The 26663-nt window shown below is 46.2% G+C and overlaps 1 pseudogene; it reads right to left on the bottom strand.

Annotated features, from left to right (window-relative positions):
• Positions 1–934: 934 nt before the first annotated feature.
• LOC125518234 lies at positions 935–26086 on the bottom strand (annotated as a pseudogene).
• Between the last annotated feature and the right edge of the window lie 577 nt (positions 26087–26663).

Raw genomic sequence — 26663 nt, 5'->3', positions numbered from 1 at the left:
TGGACGATGCATGTAACCATTTTATTAATTATTCACAAAGACCTTATAAAATAATACATCAGTACGCCTGAAGCCACTATCCAGGCAAAACCTATTGCTACTCCTATCCCCTTGATGAAAGGGTGCCGAATGTCCGAACCTAATACCAAACAGACATTGCACCAAAGCCTAACATCTAACGCCGGATGCCCCATCATAGCCACATACTGGGACTGGGTTACACACCGGTCCGACGCCCTCACAGCGGGCACCACATGCGCTCTGCAAGGCCCGACACCACCCTCTTCCATCGATCCATCTTCAGAGCAGAAACTGGCGCATCGACCGTGCCAGGCCTGTCTACCAATGACGCCACCACGACGCTGGACAACGTCGTCCTCCCGCGCCAGTCCATCCCTGCACATCTGACGACGAATCTGCACTCCACCACGCTGTCGAGATCTGTCGCCGTCAATGTGTAGGATGAAGCACTGCTCCACCAAAGCTGCGGTCCACTGATCCCTCGAGCCCATGCACACCTCCAAGAATGACACCCCCAGGGGGGAAACGACACAAGAAGGCAGCCGTCTTCCGATCTACTGATCTAGGGTTTCCCCCGGAAGTAGCAGATGTTGGCCTAGAACTTCTCCATGGCGATACCTCCAGGAAGGGAACGGCACCGAAGAGCGCTGCCATCGCCAGTCTTGGCACCTAGGCGAGAGCAGGTTTTCACCCAAATCTTTTTGAAGAACTCCATCCAGCTTTTTGTGCACGAATCATCACCTTCTGTGCCGGTGACCAGACCAAATGGACCCAGCCGCTGCCGCCTGACTGGCCACGGCACCACCACGGTGCCAGAGCAAGCGATTATGTCAGGCCGGCCGCACCAGCCTGCCGCCGCGAACCAGATCTACCGGCCCGCCTAAGCCCATTTGGGCCCGGCGAGACCCCAGGTTCAGGCCACCTCCATGGGGGCGCCTCCGCTGATGATGCCGCCACATCCGCCGCCGGGAGTGTCCGGTGATTCGGCAGCGCGGTGCGGCGGGATCCCGCCGCACCGCGCTGCCGAATCACCGGACACTGGTAGAAAAAGTGAAGGAAATATGCCCTAGAGGCAATAATAAAGTTATTATTTATTTCCTTATTTCATGATAAATGTTTATTATTCATGCTAGAATTGTATTAACCGGAAACATAATACATGTGTGAATACATAGACAAACAAAGTGTCACTAGTATGCCTCTACTTGACTAGCTCGTTAATCAAAGATGGTTATGTTTCCTAACCATGAACAATGAGTTGTTATTTGATTAACGAGGTCACATCATTAGTTGAATGATCTGATTGACATGACCCATTCCATTAGCTTAGCACCCGATCGTTTAGTATGTTGCTATTGCTTTTCTTCATGACTTATACATGTTCCTATGACTATGAGATTATGCAACTCCCGTTTGCCGGAGGAACACTTTGGGTGCTACCAAACGTCACAACGTAACTGGGTGATTATAAAGGAGCATTACAGGTGTCTCCAAAGGTAGATGTTGGGTTGGCGTATTTCGAGATTAGGATTTGTCACTCCGATTGTTGGAGAGGTATCTCTGGGCCCTCTCGGTAATACACATCACATAAGCCTTGCAAGCATTACAACTAATATGTTAGTTGTGAGATGATGTATTACGGAACGAGTAAAGAGACTTGCCGGTAACGAGATTGAACTAGGTATTGGATACCGACGATCGAATCTCGGGCAAGTAACATACCGATGACAAAGGGAACAACGTATGTTGTTATGCGGTCTGACCGATAAAGATCTTCGTAGAATATGTAGGAGCCAATATGGGCATCCAGGTCCCGCTATTGGTTATTGACCGGAGACATGTCTCGGTCATGTCTACATTGTTCTCGAACCCGTAGGGTCCGCACGCTTAAGGTTACGATGACAGTTATATTATGAGTTTATGCATTTTGATGTATCGAAAGTTTTTCGGAGTCCCGGATGTGATCACGGACATGACGAGGACTCTCGAAATGGTCGAGACGTAAAGATTGATATATTGGAAGCCTATATTTGGATATCGGAAGTGTTCCGGGTGAAATCAGGATTTTACCGGATTATCGGGAGGTTACCGGAACCCCCCGGGAGCCATATGGGCCTTATTGGGCCTTAGTGGAAAGGTGAAAGGGCTGCCCATAAGGGCTGCGCGCCTCCCCCCTTCCCCTAGTCCTATTAGGACTAGGAGAGGTGGCCGGCCACCCCTCTCCCTCTTTCCCCCTTGGAAATCCTAGTTGGAATAGGATTGGGGGGGGGGGGAGTCCTACTCCCGGTAGGAGTAGGACTCCTCCTGCGCCCTCCTCCTTGGCCGGCCAGCCTCCCCCCTTGGCTCCTTTATATACTGAGGTAGAGGCACCCCAAAGACACACAAGTTGATCCACGTGATCTATTCCTTAGCCGTGTGCGGTGCCCCCTGCCACCATATTCCTCGATAATACTGTAGCGGAGTTTAGGCGAAGCCCTGCTGCTATAGTTCATCAAGATCGTCACCACGCCGTCGTGCTGACGGAACTCTTCCCCGACACTTTGCTGGATCGGAGTCCGGGGATCGTCATCGAGCTGAACGTGTGCTCGAACTCGGAGGTGCCGTAGTTTCGGTGCTTGATCGGTTGGATCGTGAAGACGTACGACTACTTCCTCTATGTCGTGTCATCGCTTCCGCAGTCGGTCTGCGTTGGGTACGTAGACAATACTCTCCCCCTCGTTGCTATGCATCACATGATCTTGCGTGTGCGTAGGAAATTTTTTGAAATTACTACGAGACCCAACAAAAAGGGCCTGTTGTCCTGGTTCGTAAGGGCCTTTTGTCCCGGTTCCTGAACCGGGACTAAAGGGTCGGTACTAATGCCACGGCGCTTTAGTCCCGGTTCAATCCAGAACCGGGACTGATGGGCCTCCACATGGCCTGTGCGCGGAGCCCAGGCAGGAGACCCTTTGGTCCCGGTTGGTGGCACCAACCGGGACCAATAGGCATCCACGCGTCAACATTTCTGTGGCTGGGGTTTTTGTTTTTTTTGAAGGGGGGGGGGTTTGGGGGTTTTGGGTGTTTTGGGGGGTTAATTTAGGTGTTTCATATATTGTGTTAGCTAGCTATAATTAATAGAGAGAAGTGTCCTCTCTTATGTCCGTGCTTGGTCGACGCTACGTACTATACATACGTATAGAGAGGACTAGACACACTAGCTAGTAAGCAAACGAAGGAAACAGAAGATCGTCATGAACATATATGCATACAGAGAGAAGTGATATCGACCACCTCTCCTTCTCCGAGAGATTGGTCGAACAATAAGTTCTCGTATATCTATCCGACACTACCGGCTACATATATACAATAATTATCTCTTACAAATATAATCATACGGACTCATGGTCCACATAGTATTCTCCGTCTTCAGCGATCACGTGGTCAAGAAAGAATGCCACCAATTCCTCTTGAATTGCTCACATACGAGCTGGTGCTAGGAGTTCATCCCGCTTCCGAAACATCTAATTTGAAGAAGGGGGTCAATACATATATATATGAATGAATGAAACTCAACACAAATGATGGTAATAAAATAAAATTGTAAATGTTGTTATTTACGTACTTCATATTGTTCGTCAGAGTACCCGCCCCGCTCACAGGTCGTGTGGCGGCTGGACTCGCAGACGTAGTATCCACAGAAATCATTCCCTTGTTCCTGCCACAACCACTTCACAAGAAATAGAGGTCAATCAAACTGATAAGCAAGAATGCTAAATGGTATTGATGAAACTAGCGCTTGAATCACTAGGAGATGCGCGGAACATGCTACTATAGTACTTACTTTCGGGTGTCTAAATTCCAGCTCCTTCGGCAGTCCCAGAACTTTTCTGGTGAATTTTCTCCAAACCCTGCCGGACAAAGAAAACAATTACTTGATATCAGGAAATGAACAAAGTTGCTGATATGGTGGATAATGATTGATTTAACTTACTTCTTGAGGATTTCAGTCATGTCCGCATACTCCTGGGGATCTTTTCGTTTAGAGTCCAAGACAGTTACTACTCCCTGCTCAAGCCTAATCTCTAGGAGAATATAGTGGTACCTACGCACGCATGCATAACTCATCAATTACATTACTATAACCTGGACTAATATATAAGGGAAACCGAATATGCACAAGACAATAACACTCACTTGAAGTTGTAAGGAAAGAGTATTATATCTTTGTTTTCATTTTTTTGAATGATCGTAGCAAGTTGGCCTCGGTATCTTCGGGACGATGTTCAACCTCAGTTGCATCTATGAGATATGTGTTAACGAACCCAATATCACCGATTTGTCTTTTCTTCAATTCAGCGATCTTCAATCTGCATAATATAGTGAGGATAATTATAAATACATGCAATGAAAGAGATGAGCTATATAGAGAGACTTAATGACAGAAGTAGTAGTACTTACAGACAGTAGCAGGTGACCGTTCTTTTATCGAGGGCCAATTGATTGAAAAACTGATAGAACTCCTCAAATGGAATAGGCAACAGTTCAATTCCAACGAGATCATGCTTCGGTTTAACTCTCGCATACAAAGTACTCCTCCCCCAGACTCTCTGCAGATTTTCAAGTACCAATCATGTAATCTTCGCATCATCGTTGTTAAAGATTTTTCATCTTTGACGAGAGGCTTCCCGTACTCGTATCTGTGTATCTACACCTCCATGGGATCATAATATACATCGTCGGGCAGGTAATCATCAACATTGCAATAACCGGGCACCATCCTCGGATCAACGATGTCGCTAGGCACCTTGAGCGAGGGGCACGATTGCTTCGCTTATTCGCCGAGCTGGGCAATTTGTTTCCCAGCTGCTCGTCGTTCTTTCAGCCTTTGATCACTGACTGTACTTCCCGAACGCTCTGCTTCGGCCCATGTCTTTGCAATAATGCGCTCATAGTTGCCTTTCCGCGGAGACTTGGGTGGTTTTGCCAGGGCAGCTAGAGTGCGCTTCACTTTCACCGGATCTACCTTCTCCTCCGGAGGTGGATGTCTCTTTGCTTTCAACCCTTGAAACCAGTCATCCACTTCGGTTCGCGCGATCTTCGCGTACTTCTCCGGGGTCCTCTCGTATGGTAACTTCTGTGGACTCTTCAGAGAAGGACCAAATCTGTATGTCCTCCCGCCTCTGGCTGTACTGCTAGACACCGGCCGAACAGACGGAGCAACTGTCTTCTTTACTTGCTTACGAGGCGGAGGAGAAGGACTACGACGCGCCGGAGCAGCTGCCGGAGCGGTGGCGGGTCTCTTCTGCCCTTGCTGACGAGGCGGAGAAGGAGGAGGCTGGCTGCTCGGCCGCGCCGGCGCAGGCGGAGAAGGAGGCGGAGTGCCGCCATGCGCCGGAGAAGGAGCCGGTCGAGGGCCCTAATCGTCACTCGCCGGAGGAGGAGGCGGTGGAGGACGCGGAGTGCCCTGACTCACCGGAGGAGGAGGAGGAGGCGGAGGCGTCCAGTTCGGAAGGTTGATGAGCTCCTTCCGCCATAGGCATGGAGTCTTCAGAGCAGAACCCAGCCGAGTCTCCCCTTCACCGGTAGGGTGGTCAAGCTGGAGGTCCTCAAATCCCTCCGTTATTTCATCCACCATCACCCTAGCATATCCTTCTGGAATCGGCTGGCAGTGAAAAGTTGCGTCGGGTTTAGTAGGATAAACAGAGCCAACAGCCGCCTTGAACTTCAAATTCATCCATTGCATCATAAGGTGACAATTTTGAGACTCCGTGATAGCATCCATGGGATAGCTGGCAGGAGCCGTCAAGGCATGCTCCGGCTGAAGCAGCTCGGTGGAAGCCACGCTGCTTCTCCGCTGAGATGGCGGGGTAGCTTCGGGGGAAGCTTCGGCAGTACGTTTGCTGCGATTTGCTTCTCGTTCCTCTATCGCTTGTACCCTTGCTTGCAGCGCCTGCATTTGGGTCTGCTGCACTTTTTTCCTCCTCTCATGGGATTTGTAACCGCCTGCGTCCGAAAACCCAACCTTCCACGGAATGGAGCCTGGCGTGCCTCGTGTCCGTCCAGGGTGCTCAGGATTCCCGAGGGCCATTGTGAGATCGTCGTTCTCTCTGTCTGGAAGGAAAGTCCCTTGCTGCGCTGCTTCGATATAGTGCTGAAGCTTCCTGACTGGTATGCCCATTTGATCATTCGTCCAAATGCACTTCCCTGTTATAGGGTCCAAGGTTCCGCCAGCCCCGAAGAACCAAGTCCGGCAACGGTCTGGCCAGTTAATTGTCTCTGGTTCGATCCCTTTATCAACTAGATCATTCTCAGTCTTGGCCCACTTAGGCCGGGCTACGAGGTAGCCACCTGACCCCGTGCGATGGTGATGCTTCTTCTTCGCAGCATTTTGCTTGTTTGTCGCCGACATCTTCTTACTCTTTTCCGATGTCTTGTGGGCCACAAATGCAGGCCAGTGATCTCTGGTCTTCTCATATCCGCCCTTGAATTCTGGTGTCTCATTATTTTCGACAAACTTATTCAGCTCTTTCTTCCACCTCCTGAATAGTTCTGCCATCCTCTTAAGGGCAAAAGACTTGATTAATTGCTCTTTAACTGGCTTCTCTGGATTATCCTCTGGCGGTAGGGTGAAATTTGACTTCAGCTCAGTCCAAAGATCATTTTTCTGCATATCATTGACATAAGACACCTCAGGGTCTTCTGTAGCCGGCTTAAACCATTGCTGGATGCTGATCGGGATCTTGTCCCTAACCAAAACCCCGCACTGAGCAACAAATGCGCTCTTTGTCTGGAGGGGTTCAATCGGTTGGCCGTCGGGCGCGATTGCTATGATCTCAAACTTTTCATCCGAGCTCAACTTTTTCTTCGGGCCTCGTCTCTTTACCGAAGTTGTGCTCGATCCGGAGGGCTAGAAAAAAGAACAAAGACTTAATTAATATGTGTACATACCAAAACAATGAATGCATCAATTAGCTAGTTAGCAGAAGCTAACTAATATATATACCTGGCCGGACTCGGTTCGGTCACCGGAGACGTCCTCACGGTCTCCTTCTTGCACCGACATTAGGTCACCGGAGCCATCATAATCAGCTGCTTCCAGACCATCGGTCTCGTTGAGAAACAACGAGCAGATGGCATCACTTCCTCGTGCGATTATGTCCCCCAACAACTCTTCTTGTACTTCGTCTCAGGCAGTGTCCATAGTTTCTACAAATATTGACAACATGGCAATTATTATTCAAACATGACAGATGGATATATTAGTGGCAAAAATGTAGAACTAATATTAATTAGTGGCCTCGACGCTGCTTCTCTAGGGTTTGGGGTGGCCTCGACAATGCTTCAAGGATAAAAAAAGAAGAGGAAGAAGAAAAAAAAGAGGAGAAGAAAGAATAGAGGAGTAAGAACTCCTCTATTCTTTCTTCTCCTCTTTTTTTCTTCTTCTTCCTCTTTTTTTTTTATCGGGAACGAGGGTCGTCGAGGGTCACCGAACGGTAGAGGAAACCCTAAATAGCAAGTATCGTGGGTGTGAGATACATGTGGCCGTCGGTGTCGGACACTACATCCACGTCCCACAAGTGACGTGGGCGTCGAAGACCGCACCACTTGTGGGACGTGGATGTAGTGTCCGATACCGATGGTACATGTATCTCACACCGGCGATACTTTCTATTTAGGGTTTCTCCTCTACCGCTCGGCGACCCTCATTCCCGATAAAAAAATAGGAAGAAGAAGAAAAAAAAGAGGAGAACTCCTCTATTCTTTCTTCTCCTCTTTTTTTTTTCTTCTTCCTCTTCTTTTTTTATCCTCTTCTTCCTCTCATGTTCGAGAGGATCGCCGAGGGGTCGGGAGGTTGCCTAGTGTCAAAGGATTCAACAAAACCATGTCTTCATCATTAGGAGAAAGTAACATGTGCATGATGGTACGAAGCTCTCCAAAGTTATTTTGGAACGGAGTCCCAGATAAGATAATTCGCTTTTTGGTACAAAGTTCAGCAACACCTTCCAAATATCGTTATTTGGATGGCCTTTGCTGAAATTCATACAAAAAGGCAAATTATCCTATCCGGGACACCATTCCAAAATAACTTTGGAGGACTTCGTCATGCCCTGGTTACTTTCGGCTAATGATGAAGCCATGGATTTCTTCAATACTTTGACACTAGGAAACCTCTCTCGACCCCTCGGCGATCCTCGACCCCTCGAACCCTCGACGACCCTGGAACCCTCGACCCCTAGACGACCCTGGAACCCTCGACCCTCGATCCCTCGACCCTATAGAACCCTCGAAGAAAGGAATAGCTAGAGGAGAAGATCGAAGAAAAAAAAGAAGAAAAAAAGAGGAGAAGAAGAAAGGAATAGTGGAGAAGAAGAGAAAATAGAAATAGAATATTCTATTTTCTCTTCTTCTCCACTATTCCTTTCTTCTTCTCCTCTTCTTTTCCTTCTATTTTCTTCTTCTTATTTATTTCTCCTCTTCTTTTCCTCTCCTCTTCTTCTTTCTTTCCTCTTCTTATTTTCTTCTTTCCTATCCTCGACGACCCTGGAACCCCTGGAACCCTCGACCCCTAGACGACCTAATCGACCCTCGATCCCTCGACTATAGAACCCTCGAACCCTGACCTGAAACCCTCGACCCTTGACCCCTTAACGACCCTCGACCCTCTACCCTAGTTCTACCCTAGTTCCCGACCCTCGACCCCTCGGCGATCCTCGACACCCTCGTTCCCGATAAAAATTAAGAAGAAGAAGAAGAAGAAGAAGAAGAAGAAGAAGAAGAAGAAGAAAGAGGAGAAGAAGAAAGGAATAGCTAGAGGAGAAGATCGAAAAAAAAGAAGAAAAAAAAGAGGAGAAGAAGAAAGGAATAGTGGAGAAGAAGAGAAAATACAATATTCTATTTTCTCTTCTTCTCCTCTATTCCTTTCTTCTTTTCCTCTTCTTTTTCTTTTTTTCTTCTTCTTATTTATTTCTCCTCTTCTTCCTCTCCTCTTCTTCTCCTTTCTTCCTCTTTTTATTTTCCTTTTTCCTCTCATTCTTTTTCTTCTTCTATTAACAGAAAAAAATCCTAACTTTTCTAAAAATCCATCTTTTGCATACATGAACATATATATACACAGAGAACATACATACACATATACATTTTTATAAAAATGCAAAAAACAAAAAATCTAAAAAAGGGCATATACGCGCTCCTTCTTTTCCTTCTTCTTCCTTCTTTTCCTTCTTCCTCCTTCCTTTTTTCTTCTCCAACACAACACTTTTTTTCTTAAATGTTACATATGAACATATAAAGAGCATTATACATCATATACAGAGCATTATATATACATTGAACATACATACATACATACATACATCTTAACAGAAAAAAATGAAAAATAGGCCGCGGTGGTCGGCGACAGCGACGATGGTTGGCGGTGGCGCTTACGGATGGCATGCGGGGACGGCAATGAGAAGGAAAGGGGAGGAGGCAGGGGCTCACAGCGCGGGGAGGGGTCGAGGTCGCCGGCCAGAATCGGTGTGGCGGCGGACGATAGCGACAACGGGCGCGGGGAGGGGTCGGGGCCGGCCTGAGGCAAAGGCGATGGCGCGTGGGGCAGGGACGGCGTCGGGGCGATGCGGGGCAGCGGTGGCGTCGAGGCGGCGAGGTCGGGGCAGCGGTGGAGCAGGGCGGCGCGGTGAGGCGGACGGCGACAGCGCGGGGTGGCGCACGGCGACGGGGGCGGCGACGACGGCGGTGAGGCGGACGACGACGACGCGGGGTGGCGCGCGGCGACGGGGGCGGCGACGACGGCGGTGAGGCGGACAGCGACGGCGCGGGGTGGCGCGCGACGACGGGGGCGGCGACGACGGGCACGGGCGACGGGGCAGAGGGCGGCGGGGCAGCGGGAGAATGAGGAACTTAATGAAAATTTCACAAGTGTTTTCTTATATACTGAGAGCATTGGTCACGGTTCGTGGCACCAACCGTGACCAATGCCCCCCTTTAGTCCCGGTTGGTGGCACCAACCGGGACTAAAGGGGCAGTGGTCACGGTTGGTGCCATGAACCGTGACCAATGCCCCCCTTTAGTCCCGGTTGGTGCCACCAACCGGGACCAAAGGCCTTGTGCTGCCCCGCGCCCAAATGTTTAGTCCCACCTCGCTAGTTGAGAGGGAGCCGCACCTGTTTATAAGGTGCGGTGCGCCCTCCCTCTCGAGCTCCTCTCTAAAGCAGGCTTTCGGGCCTAACCGTGCAATGTGTGCCTGTGGGCCTACTGGGCCTCCCGCGGGCCTGAATCCTGGCCCATGGTAGGGTTTCTAGTCGTATTCAGGCCGTGGGTGCCGAGTAGGTGGCACTTTTTTTGTTTTCTTTGTTGCTTTATTTATTTTATTTTGTTTCTACTTACAACAAAATACTTATTGTTGCTATTTTTATTTTTTTCAGTTTTTTTGTTTTGTTTTCTGTATTATTTATTTTCTTTTGTTTTTTTGCTTTATTTTTTAATTCTTTTTGCTTTTAGGTCAGCAAAATTATAAACTTTCTGTTGCTTTATTTATTTTATTTTGTTTCTACTTACAACAAAATACTTATTGTTGCTATTTTTTCCAGTTTTTTTTTGTTTTCTGCATTATTTATTTTCTTTTGTTTTTTGCTTTATTTTTTTATTCTTTTTGCTTTTAGTTTTAGAAAAATTATAAACTTTCTGTTAGTGCCATTAGTTTTCAAATTTGAAAACATTTTTTTAGTTTTTTTGTTTTCTTTGTTGCTTTATTTATTTTATTTTGTGATTAACTTTACTATAAAAATAGTTTTTTTCCTGTTTTTTTGATTTGTTTTTTGCATTACTTATTTTCTTTTGTTTTTTGCTTTAATTTTTAATTCTGTTTGCTTTTAGGTTAGCAAAATTATAAACTTTCTGTTAGTGCCATTAGTTTTAGAAAAATTATAAACTTTCTATTAGTGCCATTAGTTTTCAAATTTGAATAGTTAAAATTTGAATTCTTTGAAAATTGTTTGAATCACAAGTTTGTGATTAACTTACTAAAAAAATGAGAATAGATGCGCTTATAGAGAAAATTCAACCTAAATTCCTAGTAAATTTCTATGAATTTCAGAGAAATTCACTATGAATTTAGGTTAAACTTTTATCTATTAGGGCATCTATTTTCACTTTGAGAGGAGTTCAACAAGGCAGAGAGGGAAGGGGTTATAAACCGGTGTGAGCCCCCTTCGGTTGGCGAGGTGGGACTAAACTCTGCCCGCAACGAGGACCAACCCTTTAGTCCCAGTTTGTGGCACAAACCGGGACTAATGGTCATGGGCCAGGGGCGAGGAGCAAAATTATAAACTTTCTGTTAGTGCCATTAGTTTTAGAAAGTTGAAAGTTGAAAGTTGGCATGGGCCAGGGACTAATGGTCATGGTATTACAAGGGCCAAACCATAAGACATGAAAGCATTTCAAATGAATTCTGAAAAAGTTGAAAGTTGGGATGGTATCATAATTTCACCCACATAGCATGTGCATGTACAAAACGGACAATGGTAGCATGTTCGTGTGTTACAAAGTTGCGGGAGAAAGTCTTCACTTTTTCTTCACTTGTGTCATTTGCTGATTGTGCCGTAACCATGGATAATCTTCATTGTTTATCAGGATGCTTGGGTCAGCCTTGACATTGAAGGGAGGAATTTCATGAAACTTTTCATAATATTCAGACATGTCTGTCTTGCCGTCCACTCCCAGGATGTCCCTTTTTCCTGAAAGAACTATGTGGCGCTTTGGCTCATCGTATGATGTATTCGCTTCCTTATCTTTTCTTTTTCTCGGTTTGGTAGACATGTCCTTCACATAGATAACCTGTGCCACATCATTGGCTAGGACGAACGGTTCATCAGTGTACCCAAGATTTTTCAGATCCACTGTTGTCATTCCGTACTGTGGGTCTACCTGTACCCCGCCGCCTAACAGATTGACCCATTTGCACTTAAACAAAGGGACCTTAAAATCAGGTCCGTAGTCAAGTTCCCATATGTCCACTATGTAACCATAATATGTGTCCTTTCCGCTCTCGGTTGCTGCATCAAAGCGGACACCGCTGTTTTGGTTGGTGCTCTTTTGATCTTGGGCGATCGTTTAAAATGTATTCCCATTTATCTCGTATCCTTTGTAAGTCAATACAGTCAAAGATGGTCCCCTGGACAACAAGTACAACTCATCACAAACAGTGTTGTCACCTCTGAGACGTGTTTCCAACCAACTGCTGAAAGTCCTGATGTGTTCACATGTAATCCAGTCGTCGCACTGCTCCGGGTGTTGGGAGCGCAGACTGTTCTTGTGTTCATCGACATACGGGGTCACCAAGGTAGAGTTCTATAGAACTGTGTAGTATGCTTGAGACCAAGAATATCCGTCCCTGCATATTATTGAGTCTCTTCCAAGAGTGCCTTTTCCAGTCAGTCTCCCCTCATACCGCGATTTAGGGAGACCTATCTTCTTAAGGCCAGGAATGAAGTCAACACAAAACCCGATAACATCCTCTGTTTGATGGCCCATGGAGATGCTTCCTTCTGGCCTAGCGCGGTTACGGACATATTTCTTTAGGACTCCCATGAACCTCTCAGAGGGGAACATATTGTGTAGAAATACGGGCCCCAGGTTGACAATCTCGTCGACTAGATGAACTAGGACGTGCGTCATGATATTGAAGAAGGATGGTGGGAACACCAGCTCGAAACTGACAAGACATTGCGCCACATCACTCCTTAGCCTTGGTATGATTTCAGGATCGATCATCTTCTGAGAGATTGCATTGAGGAATGCACATAGCTTCACAATGGCTAATCGGACGTTTTCCGGTAGAAGCCCCCTCAATGCAACCGGAAGCAGTTGCGTCGTAATCACGTGGCAGTCATGAGACTTTAGGTTCTGAAACTTTTTCTCTGGCATATTTATTATTCGCTTTATATTCGACGAGAAGCCAGTCGTGACCTTCATACTGAGCAGGCATTCAAAGAAGATTTCTTTCTCTTCTTTCGTAAGAGCGTAGCTGGCAGGACCTTTATACTGCTTCAGAGGCATGCCGTCTTTTTCGTGCAAACGTTGCAGGTCCTCCCATGCCTCAGGTGTATCTTTTGTCTTCCCATACACGCCCAAGAAGCCTAGCAGGTTCACGCAAAGGTTCTTCGTCACGTGCATCACGTTGATTGAGGAGCGGACCTCTAGGTCTTTCCAGTAGGGTAGGTCCCGAAATATAGATTTCTTCTTCCACATGGGTGCGTGTCCCTCAGCGTCATTGGGAACAGTTAGTCCACCGGGACCCTTTCCAAAGATTACGTAGTGTAAATCATTGACCATAGCAAGCACGTGATCACCGGTGCGCATGGCGGGCTTCTTCCGGTGATCTGCCTCGCCTTTGAAATGCTTGCCTTTCTTTCGACATTGATGGTTGGTTGGAAGAAATCGACGATGGCCCAGGTACACATTCTTCCTGCATTTGTCTAGGTATATACTTTCAGTGTCATCTAAACAGTGCGTGCATGCATGGTATCCTTTGTTTGTCTGTCCTGAAAGGTTACTGAGAGCGGGCCAATCGTTGATGGTCACGAACAGCAACGCCTTAAGGTTAAATTCCTCCTGTCTGTGCTCATCCCACGTACGTACACCATTTCCATTCCACAGCTGTAAAAGTTCTTCAACTAATGGCCTTAGGTACACATCAATTTCGTTGCCGGGTTGCTTAGGGCCTTGGATGAGAACTGGCATCATAATGAACTTCCGCTTCATGCACATCCAAGGAGGAAGGTTATACATACATAGAGTCACGGGCCAGGTGCTGTGATTGCTACTCTGCTCCCCGAAAGGATTAATGCCATCCGCGCTTAAAGCAAACAATACATTCCTTGGGTCCTTTGCAAACTCATCCCAGTACTTTCTTTTGATTTTTCTCCACTGCGACCCGTCAGCGGGTGCTCTCAACTTCCCATCTTTCTTTCGGTTCTCACTGTGCCATCACATCAACTTGGCATGCTCTTCGTTTCTGAACAGACGTTTCAACCGTGGTATTATAGGAGCATACCGCATCACCTTCACATGAACCCTCTTCCTGGGGGGCTCGCCGTCAACATCACCAGGGTCATCTCGTCTGATCTTATACCGCAATGCACCGCATACCGGGCATGTGTTCAGATCCTTGTATGCACCGTAGTAGAGGATGCAGTCATTAGGGCATGCATGTATCTTCTCCACCTCCAATCCTAGAGGGCATACGACCTTCTTTGCTGCGTATGTACTGTCGGGCAATTCGTTATCCTTTGGAAGCTTCTTCAATATTTTCAGTAGCTTCTCAAATCCTTTGTCAGCCACAGCATTCTCTGCCTTCCACTGCAGCAATTCCAGTACGGTACCGAGCTTTGTGTTGCCATCTTCACAATTGGGGTACAACCCATTTTTGTGATCCTCTAACATGTGATCGAACTTCAGCTTCTCCTTTTGACTTTCGCATTGCGTCCTTGCATCGACAATGACCTGGCGGAGATCATCATCATCGGGCAAATCGTCTGGTTCCTCTTGATCTTCAGTAGCTTCACCCGTTGCAGCATCATTGGGCACATCGTCTGGTTCCTCTTGATCTTCACCAGCTCCCCCCGTTGCAGCATCACCGTATTCAAGGGGCACATAGTTGTCATCGTACTCTTCTTCTTCGCCGTCTTCCATCATAAACCCTATTTCTCCGTGCCTCATCCAAACATTATAGTGTGGCATGAAACCCTTGTAAAGCAGGTGGGAGTGAAGGATTTTCCGGTTAGAGTAAGACCTCGTATTCCCACATTCAGTGCATGGACAACACATAAAACCATTCTGCTTGTTTGCCTCAGCCGCATCGAGAAACTCATGCACGCCCTTAATGTACTCGGAGGTGTGTCTGTCACCGTACATCCATTGCCGGTTCATCTGCGTGCATTATATATAATTAAGTGTCCAAATTAATAGAAGTTCATCATCATATTAAAACCAAAGTACATACATAGTTCTCATCTAACAACATATAGCTCTCTAGAGCATCTAATTAATTAAACCATACATTGAAACTATGTAAAACATTTCAATGCGAAAACAAATGCGATCATAATCGCAACCAAGGTAACAATTGATCCAACGACATAATGATACCAAGCCTCGGTATGAATGTCATATTTTCTAATCTTTCTAATCTTCAAGCGCATTGCATCCATCTTGATCTTGTGATCATCGATGACATCCGCAACATGCAACTCCTATATCATCTTCTCCTCAATTTTTTTATTTTTCCTTCAACAAATTGTTTTCTTCTTCAACTAAATTTAACCTCTCGACAATAGGGTCGGTTGGAATTTCCGATTCACATACATCCTACATAAATAAAATCTATGTCACGTTGGTCGGCATAATTTTCATAAACAGTAAATGAACCAGTAGTTATAAAGATAATATATATACCACATCCGAATCATAGACATGACAAGGGCCGACGGGGGCGGATACCAAAACCATCGCACTATATAAGATGCAATAATAAAAGTACGAAAATAATACAAGTATCTATGTAAACATACAAGTAAGAATATTTTTTCCTTTCAGAAAGAAGATAAGAACAAGAGGCTCACCACGGTGGTGCCGGCGATGAGCTCGGCGCGGGTGATCGACGGCGGTGAAGACGGGGACGGGGCATGACGGACCGCTAAACCTAGACAAATATTGAGGAAAATGGATCTTGGAGGTCGAGCTTGGAGAGGAGAAAGCTTAAGTAGTGTGGCTCGGGCATTCCATCGAACACCTTGTGTGCATAGGAGGTGAGCTAGAGCACCACCAAGCCCTCTCCCCTCGGCCAAAAAAAAACAGAGCAGTGTGCTCTGCTCTTACACGAGGGGGTATATATAGGCACCTCATTGGTCCCGGTTGGTGGCATGAACCGGGACTAAAGGGGAGCCTTTGGTCCTGGTTCAAGCCACCAACCGGGACCAATGGTGGTGGGCCAGGAGCGAGGCCCATTGGTCCCGGTTCGTCCCACCAACCGGGACCAAAAGGTCCAGACAAACTGGGACCAATGACCCACGTGGCCCGGCCGGCCCCCTGGGCTCACGAACCGGGTCCAATGCCCCCATTGGTCCCGGTTCTGGACTGAATCGGGACTAATGGGCTGACCCGGCCTGGACCGTTGCCCCCTTTTCTACTAGTGCTACCTCCCTCCTTCATGACTTGTGGATCCAGTATTTCAACCAATTTACCTTCTGCAAATAGTTCAACAAATTGTGCAACAATCCCATCTCCTTAGGATGATCTATATGTAGCTGAAATTTTGCTAGTAAGCAACTCAATGAGAATTACCCCGTAGCTATAAACGTCACTTTTGTTTAGTCGACCAATGTAATAGTATGTAGGATCTAAATATCCAAAAGTTCCTTGAACCACTGTTGTTGTAGTTGATTGATCACAAGGAATGTACCTTGAAGCTCCAAAGTCACACACCTTTGTTGTGAATGCATCATCAAGAAGTATATTGGCTGACTCGATATCTCTATATTACTAGGACTGAAATGGCTGAGTGAAGGTAAACAGGGGCTTTGCCAATTTCTGTTGCGATTCTTAATCTATTTTTCCAAGTTATTGATCCCAGCGGTTCCTTGTGAAGAAGATCACATAGGGTACCATTGGAAATGAATTCATAGACCAACAAAGGGACTTCAGTCTCGAGACAACATCCAAGAAGCTTTACACTATTCCTATGGTTGACTTGTGAGATTATGGCAACTTTATTTATAAACTCACTAATTTCTCTCTTGACCACAATATTTGACCTTTTAATGGCTACAACATGCAAGTCAGAAAAAATCCCTTTGTATATAGTACCATGCCCCCCTCCTCCAAGCTTTCTCTCAGAAAACCGCCATTTTACAAAACGTGACACTTTGCACCGAGCCGAAGAATTGACAGTGACAAAAAAACACTGATGAGAAATGCTAACAAGTTTGATGACGTCACTGATCGGTTGGGCCCGCCTATCGGGCGGAGTTGGCATAACAAAGTGACACATATAGACAAAAAATGCCAAGTCTTCTTCTTCCTCCTCTCTCTGGTCAAACAAATAATAATGCCACGACCATCGCCGTGACCTCTCACCTCCGCCTCGATCCGGTCAGAGACCGAGCCCTGGTGACCCCCACATTCGGATCCGGCGCCGATCCGTCCATTTCACCGCCCGCCAGACATCACCGACCTCTACCGCGCCCGTTCCCTACCGTGCCAGTCCTTGACGCGCCAGATCCGACGCATCCCTGGCGGAGTTGACCTCCAACACCGCTGTCGTCTGCCTCCTCTACTTGCCACAGATCTGGATGGAAGTGATGTTGAGGTGCCTGTGTGGCACCTTCAGTAGCTGCCGGAAGACCCCTGCAACGTCCAGGCATCCACCGTGAGCAGGAGCAGCTGCTTGGCGATGCCCTCCACGTGCCTCTGAAGCTCCTCTTACGCCAGTCCAGTTCATGGACGGCGTCGGCAACGGCGGTGGCGGGGTACCGCCGGCGGCGGCCTAAGCGACTTGGTTGTCTTTGAACTTCGTGAGGCGCGAGGCGTGGTCGGTGAAGTGGGCCCATCTAACCAAACGTCGTCGTACTGCTGGTGCCGCTCGTCGGCGCCCCATACTGCCCAAGCAAGATTATTCCCTCACAGGCTCAAAAATGTTACATGATAACAACTAATCATGTTTAATAGAGAGCAGATAACCCCAAGGAAGATTGTTGATGGGGTGGGGTGTTGCATTGAATTCCATCTTTATCTATTTTATCCCTCTAGATCATTGAATGTAGCTGAAAATACGAGGCACGCTAGCAATCCTCAGAGGCTTAGGCTGGTCATAGTGGGGGTAACTTAGGTAGTAACTTAACATATTCCAAGGCAATTTTGCTTATGTGGCAAATATTTAATGAGAAAAGAGATGTTTGGAGTAATATAATATGTTACTGTAACATAGCGCTTCCCGAGGTAAAATGAGTCTATAGGCTAATAAATGAAGCCATCTATGACACCACTCTTATGATACTTTACACTATGAAGGTAGTAACTTAGACTAATGTCATATGCATGACACTACTATAAGTTACTTCCCACTATGACCAGCCTTATTGATGTAGTCCTCAGCTCCCCCATGCAAGCACCTGAATAAAAAATTGATTTCAATTTGAATACTTGTATAGAAAATACTCCCTCCTTTCCGGTTTATAGGGCTTATCTCAAAATTTTAGTTTTTTCATTTTGTAAGGCTCAATTTGGTTGTTCCCCATCACATGTTCAAACTTCAAGGTGCAGTGCATGCATGCATTGTGATTAATGCATTCGTAAACATAATTTTTTGAGGAAAACAAGAGCATTAATTGGGTGCTTTTGCAAACTACAAAAAATATTCCACCACTCATTATCTACCTTGGTTGGTGAGATTTTTGAATTGAGCCTTGTAAACAGGAAAGGAGGGAGTAGTTAACTAATGCAATACTTGGTGTTTTGCATTTACTCACTCCATAATTCTTTCAAGGATAACATCAGTGCATGCAATCACTATTGGAATGTGCTACAGCCTATGAGATTCTCGATTTCATAAATACAGAGTTCATTATTACTTCATAACGAATCATAGTATTTACACGCACTTGAGTAAATATAGGACAGCAAAACCACAATTGTGCTTATGATGAAGTTTAGAAATCTCCCAAAAAGTACATGCCTTCACCTCTCTAAGAAAATCATAACTAGTCATATATGGCTTGCAGTATTCAGTGAAAATCAAGTCCACATCATGTTCCTATATCCAAAGTTCATGATGTCAAATATGCCAAATATAGTAAGCAAGGAAAATAACTTCAATAAGTGTATATGTTCTATAGTAAACGAAAGTATGAGACGGTGACACGCTGCCTGCAGCGGGGCGACAGGAGCATCACGAGCCCATATTGGGCTCGTCCGGGCCTAGGTTGCCTGGTTTGCTTCTAATGTTGCATCTGGTCCGTTACTGCCGAGGGCGGGGGAGATTGGCCCCTCTTGCGTGGCTGTTGACTCTGTCGCTCTTTTTTGACGGTGTGCGATGGATCGTCCGGGGCCGTGGTTGGTTGGCAGTCGGGGAAATCTTTGTCGGCTTGACCGACAACGACGTAGTGATGCCCATGGGCGGCGACGTGCCTTCCTAAGGGCGTCGGGTATACCCCTTACCCCATGCCCCTTCATGTACCGGGGAAAATCCTGGGACAAGTCCGGGCAGCGTCATCGTCGTCGTGTTCCTTCTAGAAGGCCCTGCCTGGTATGCAGCGTTCCGGCGTGCTAGGAGCGTGGTGGAAATTTTCCGGTTGGGGCAATGGTTGCGGGTCATCATCATTTTCATTGATCCGACATGGTTGGCATTATTTTCTCTTTTTTTTCGTTTGGGCGTGCTTGTGCTGAGACCCCATCAGTTGTATCGTGTTGTTGATATATTAATATATAGCAGGGCGACAGCCTATTTTGAGGATTCAGTTAGTTCCATGAGCTTGGAGATTAGATTACACAGTCCGAGTGAGAGTACAAAGATTAGATATATACTCGTTGGGTTTCTATTTGATTTGATTTCTTGGATTTGTTCTTTGACTTGCTTGGAGCATAGATTAATTACATAGTCCAACTATGAACGAGTCTCATCTTTGTCAAAAAGAATGAACTAGTATCATCTCAAATAGTTAAGACCGATGATATATTCATGCTGCGAACTATTTGGTTGCTTGTCTTTGGTTTTCCTTAACGTTACCATGCTCAATTCTGTAACATGCTGTCCATTGCCAATTACAAGTCCGGGCAGTGTCATCGTCGTCGTGTTCCTTCTTGAAGGTGCTGCATGGTATGCTGCGTTCCGGAGTGCTAGGAGCATGGTGAGAATTTTTCGGTTGTCGCAACGGTTGCCGTTCATCATCATTTTCACTGATTCGATGTCGTTGGCATTATTTTCTCTTTTGTTTCGTTTGGGTGTGCTTGTGCTCAGACCCCAGCAATTGTATCGTGTGGTTGATATATTAATATATATAGCAGGGCGGAAGACTATTTTGAGCATTCGGTTAGTTCCATGAGCTTGGACCTTAGATTACACAGTCCGAATGAGTGAACAGAGATTAGATATATACCCGTTGGGTTTCTATTTGATTTGCTTTCTTGGATTTCTTCTTTGACTTGCTTGGAGCGTTGATTAATTACATAGTCCAACTATGAAGGACTCTCATCTTTGTCGAAAAGTATGAACTAGTCTCATCTCATATAGTTAAGACCGATGATACATTCATGCTGCAAACTGTTTGGTTTCTTGTCTCAGGTTTTCCTTAACGTTACCATGCTCAATTCTATAACATGTTGTCCATTGCCAATTACTGCTTGCTTGGTCTATATTTGGTTCATAACCTAATTATATATATATATATATATATATATATATATATATATATATATATATATATATATATACCAAAACTGATCAAACAATTTGCCCAACTTGATGCAATTGTGATAAACTAATAACTGATCCTACAGTCCTGCATCCAGGTCCGGGGGTGGTTGGGAGATTATTGAGAACAATAAGAAGAAATCAGGGCAAACATCTAGGAGGGGACAAAGGGTACCACGGACTTCATCCTCGAATGCTCCACCCAATACAACATGCCAAACTTGAATGGCAATGGATCTTCACATCCTTCAGGAAACAATTCGACTCCTCAACTTGAATGGCAATGTTCATCTTTGGGAACACGTAAGAAGTCTTTGCATTTTGAGGCGATATCTGCTCCTCAACTCCTTGTAGATGTGATACTTGATTTCCATCTTTCTTGGGATGTACTCTATCTGAAAGAAAGAAAAACTTCACACTTGAAGTATCGTTATGATTCAACATGGAGAGGGACCGATATTTCATATATAATTGGAATGTTTCATAGTATTAAAACAATGTTCCCAACATTTTCAAAAAATGTATAGAAGTTTCAAGTATATGTTTGTGACACTTTAATAATTGTTCGTACTATCTAAAATAAAGTTGTTCTCATAATTTCAATTGAAATGTTTTATCTCATTCCAAAAAATGTTTCAGCCATTTAAATGAAATATTTACACATTAAAAAATAAAAATATGTTCATGAATTTTTTAAATTGCTTTATAAAAGTTTTGAAAAATTGTATAATTTAAGAAAAAGTTTCATACCATTAACAAATTCACTCATTCATATGTGTGTCATAGTTTGTGTGTGTGTGCGCGCGCGCTCGTGAAAGTTGGCTCTCTCGCGTGTTGTACTAGCTTTCTACATATTAAGATGGGGCTCGCATTCGGAATTGTGGCCGGACCTGGCCATGATGGAGTAAGCAGAAGAGATTGAAGAGTTAGGAGAGGGGACGGGAGGGGACCTGAGAGGGCGAGAGGACTAAGGTTTTGACTAGGTTTTGTTAGACGCGGGTGGAGTTTTTTAGGGGAGTGGTGGGAGGCGTGGGCCATAGCAGGCCGATACGACGTGGCGGCAGTGTCCAAGCCTCGCCATACCCGCCCCACATACGTCTAGTTATGGGTTTTCCGGACAGCCCAAAGGGTTGGGCTGGTTGTGGGGCAGCATTGAGGGCTTTAGTTGTAAATGCTCTTATTCCTTTTTTTACTGGTAAATGCTCTTAAGCCTTGTCTCTAACTTAAGGAGGTGGGGTCGGTTTAATAGACATAAAAAGGTATTATCACTTGGTTCGAAAAAAATCGATAGGAAAGAACATGTATATACAAAATATCAAAACCGTAATGATGACATTATGTATTGATCTAACTCGTATATATAGAATAGTGCAGGGGAGAAAGATTTGAAGTAGTGGGCAGGTGGTAAAGGCTTTTAAATCTATTATTCTTTTATAACTCTTACTATCTGTAAATTAAGGGAAACAAATGAATCCGCAAAAAAGGGAAACACATAAATTTCCTTCTTTCTAATTGTATAGTCTACAAAGTAGAGACATGAGCTGGAAATAAAGGGGATGTCTACTTTGGTCGTCAGGGATTAAAGTGATTTCCATCCAGCTCAAAAGGAAGGAAAGTGGCAGCTCCGCTCAACACTAGAAGCAAGAGCAGAGCGAATCCTCACGATGTCTGGCAGTAGACGCAGCGGCGGGCCTCCTGGCAACGGAGAGAACCCCAGCGAGAGCCCCCCTCCTTGCCGCGGTTAGGAGATGTCCATGCTTCTTTGGCGATCCGCGCGATGGCTGGGGCTAGGGGCGAATCAATTGTTGCATCTGGTGATTTGTTTTTGCTCGATCCATCCATCGGGACAACGACTGATGAGGAGTGATTTGTGAATTAGGCATGATTATTTTATTATTATTATTGTTATTAGGTTTTGGTTTGTTTGCTTTTAAGGGGATTCAGTTAGTTGAAAATTTTCAAATCTGGCCGAGATTTCGGATCTCCCTCCCCCCACGTCATCTAACCGAGCGTGGCGACTAGGGGCTCTTCTCCCTCCTTACAGCGCCCCCGTTAACCCCCTCAACCCTTGTGGTGCCAGCGGCGAATGCCCCAACCCCTCCCCCTACCGCACCCCGCACGGCGATCTGGCTCGGGTGGAGGCGGCTTACGGCGGTGCCCCTTAGCCGTTCATGGTCCGGCGGCGGTGTGTTCTCTCGGGTAGCGCAGTGTCGGGTGTTGAGGTGGCAGTGGCGTGGTTGCTTGGCCGCGGGGCGGCTGGCGGCGGTGCCCTCTCAGCCCCGATCTAGGCCCTTTTGGGCCCCATTTGGGCTGAGCAGGCTATTTGGGTTTGCCTGCATCGTCTCCAGCAAAAGGAGGTGCGAATCATGCTGGTGGTGGTAGAGACACTGACACGCTGGCTACAGCTGGGCGACAGGTGCTTAATGAGCCCATTTTGGGGACGACCGGGCCTAGGTTGCCTGGTTTGCTTCTGATGTTGCATCTGTTTAGTTACCGCCGAGGTGGAGATTGTCCCCTTGCGCGTGGCTGCTGACTCTACCGCTCCTCATTGATGGAGTGCGATGGATCGTCCGGTGTCGTGGTTGGTTGGCAGTCGGGGGAAATCTTTGTCGGCTTGACCGAGACTGACGCAATGATGCCCATGTGCACCATCGTACCTTCCTTAAGGGTGTTGGGTATACCCCCTTCGCGTACCAGGGGAAACCCTGGGACAAGTCCGGGCAGTGTCGTCGTCGTCGTGTTCCTTCTTGAAGGTTCTGCTTGGTATGCTGCGTTCCGGAGTGCTAGGAGCATGGTGAGAATTTTTCGGTTGTCGCAACGGTTGCGGTTCATCATCGTTTTCACTGATCCGATGTCGTTGGCATTATTCTCTCTTCTGTTTCGTTTGGGCGTGCTTGTGCTGAGACCCCAGCAATTGTATCGTGTGGTTGATATATTAATGTATACAGCAGGGCGGAAGACTATTTTTAGCATTCGGTTAGTTCCATGAGCTTGGAGCTTAGATTACACAGTCTGAGTGAGTGAACAGAGATTAGATATATACCCGTTGGGTTTCTATTTGATTTGATTTCTTGGATTTCCTCTTTGACTTGCTTGGAGCGTAGATTAATTACATAGTCCAACTATGAAGGACTCTCATCTTTGTTGAAAAGTATGAACTAGTCTCATCTCATATAGTTAAGACCGATGATACATTCATGCTGCCAACTGTTTGGTTGCTTGTCTCAGGTTTTCCTTAACGTTACCATGCTCAATTCTATAACATGCTGTCCATTGCCAATTACTGCTTGCTTGGTCTATATTTGGTTCATAACCTAATTGTATATATACCAAAACTGATCAAACAATTTTCCCAACTTGATGCAATTGTGATAAACTGATAACTGATCCTACAGTCCTGCATCTAGGTCCGGGGGTGGTTGGGAGACTATTGAGAATAAGAAGAAGAAATCATGACAAACATCTAGGAGGGGACAATGGGCACCACGGACTTCATCCTTGAATGCTCCACCCAATACAACATGCCAAACTTGAATGGCAATGGATCTTCACATCCTTCAGGAAACAATTCGACTCCTCAACTTGAATGGCAATGTTCATCTTTGGGAACACGTAAGAAGTCAGAGTTTGCATTTTGAGGCGATATCTGCTCCTCAACTCCTTGTAGATGTGATACTTGATTTCCATCTTTCTTGGGATGTATCTATCTGGAAAGAAAAACTTCACACTTGAAGTATCGTTATGATTCAACATGGAGAGGGACCGATATTTCATATATAATATGGAATGTTTCATAGTATTAAAACAATGTTCCCAACATTTTCAAAAAATGTATAGAAGTTTCAAGTATATGTTTGTGACACTTTAATAATTGTTCGTACAATCTAAAATAAAGTTGTTCTCATAATTTCAATTGAAATGTTTTATCTCATTCCAAAAAATGTTTCAGCCATTTAAATGAAATATTTACACATTAAAAAATATGTTCATGAATTTTTAAATTGCTTTATAAAAGTTTTGAAAAATTGTATAATTTAAGAAAAAGTTTGGTACCATTAACAAATTCACTCATTCGTATGTGTGTGTCATAGTTTGTGTGTGTGTCTGCGCGCGCTCGTGAAAGTTGGCTCTCTTGCATGTTGTACTAGCTTTCTACTGATTAAGATGGGGCTCGCTGTTGGAGTTGTGGCCGGACCTGGCCATGATGGAGTAGGCACAAGAGATTGAAGAGGAAGGAGAGGGGACGGGAGCGGGCTGGAGAGGGCGAGACGACTAAGGTTTTGACTAGGTTTTGTTCGACGTAGGTGGAGTTTTTTAGGGGGAGTGTGGGTGACCTGGGCCATAGCAGGCCGATACGACGTGGCGGCAGTGTCCAAGCCTCGCCATACCCGCCCCACATACGTCTAGATATGGGTTTTCCTGATAGCCCAAACGGTTGGGCTGGTTGTGGGGCGGCTTTGAGGGCTCTAGTTGTAAATGCTCTGATTCCTTTTTTACGGGTAAATGCTCTTACTCCTTATCTATAACTTGGGTCGGTTTAATAAACATTAAAAGGTATTATCACGTGGTTCAAAAAAATTCGATAGGAAAGAACATGCATATACAAAATATCGAAACCGTAATAATAATATTATGTATTGATCTGACCTGTATATATAGAATAGTGCAGGGGGGGATTTGAAGTAGAGGGCAAGTGGTAAAGGCTTTTAAACCTATTATTCTTTTATAACTCTTATCTGTAAATTAAGGGAAACTAATGAAAGCAATAAAGGGAAACAAATAAATTTCCTTCTTTCTAATTGTGTAGTCTACAAAGCAGAGACATGAGCTGGAAATAAAGGGGATGTCTACTTTGGTCGCCAGGGTTTAAAGTGATTTCCATCCAGCTTAAAAGGAAAGGAAAGTGGCAGCTCCGCTCGACCCTAGAAGCAAGAGCAGAGCGAATCCTCGCGATGTCTGGCAGTAGACGCTGCGGCGGGCGTCCCGACAACAGCGAGAACCACGGTGAGAGCCCCCCTCCTTGCCGCGGTTCAGAGATGTCTATGCTTCTTTGGTGATCCGCGCGATGGCTGGGGCTGGGGGCTGGGGGCGAATCAATTGTTTCTCCTGGTGATTTGTTTTTGCTCGATCCATCCATCGGGGCAAGGACGTATGAGGTGTGATTTGTGAATTAGGCATGATTTTATTATTATTATTATTATTATTAGGTTTTGGTTTTTTTGCTTTTAAGAGGATTCATGCAGTTAGTTGAAAATTTCCAAATCTGGCCGAGATTTCGGATCTCCCTCCCCCCGTGTCATCTAACCGAGCGAGGAGACTAGGGGCTTATCTCCCTCCTTACAGCGCCCTCCTTAACCCCCTCAACCCTTGTGGTGCCAGCAGCGAATGCCACCCCGCCGCACCTCGCACGGCGATCCGGCTCGGTTGGAGGCGGCTGGCGGTGGTGCCCCTTGGCCTTTTACGGATCCGGCAGTGGTGTGTAGTCTCGGGTAGGGCAGTGTCGAGTGGTGAGGTGGCGGTGGCGGGGCTGCTTGGTCGCAGGACATCGCGTCGGCTGGCGGCGGTGCCCTCCCGGCCCAGATCTAGGCCCTTTTGGGCCCCATCTTGGCCTGAGCTGGACATGTTGGGTTTGCCTGCATCGTCTCCAGCAAAAGGAGGTGCGGCTCATGCTGGTGGTGGTAGAGACGCCGACACGCTGACTGCAGCGAGGCGACGGGAGCTTCACGAGCCCTTTTTGGGCACGGCCGGGCCAAGGTTGCCTGGTTTGCTTCTGATGTTGCATCTGGTCAGTTACCGCCGAGGGCGGTGGAGATTGTCCCCTCCTGCGTGGCTGCTGACTCTACCGCTCCTCATTGATGGAGTGCGATGGATCGTCCGGGTCGTGGTTGGTTGGCAGTCAGGGGAAATCCTTGTCGGCTTGACCGGCACCAACGCAGTGATGCCTGTGGGCGCCACTATTCCTTCCTTAAGGGCGTCGGGTATACCGCTTACCCCATGCCCCTTCGCATACCAGGGGAAACCCTGGGACAAGTCCGGGAAGCGTCGTCGTCGTGTTCCTTCTTGAAGGTGTTGCTTGGTATGCTGCATACCGGAGTGCTAGGAGCGTGGTGAGAATTTTCCGGTTGTCACAACGGTTGCGGTTCATCATCGTTTTCACTGATCCGATGTGGTTGGCATTATTTTCTCTTTTGTATCATTT

Source organism: Triticum urartu, chromosome 7 (assembly GCF_003073215.2).
Source record: "Triticum urartu cultivar G1812 chromosome 7, Tu2.1, whole genome shotgun sequence".
NCBI lineage: Eukaryota > Viridiplantae > Streptophyta > Magnoliopsida > Poales > Poaceae > Triticum > Triticum urartu.
The sequence above is the reverse complement of the archived record's forward strand: the minus strand, read 5'-3'. Positions and strand labels throughout refer to the sequence as shown.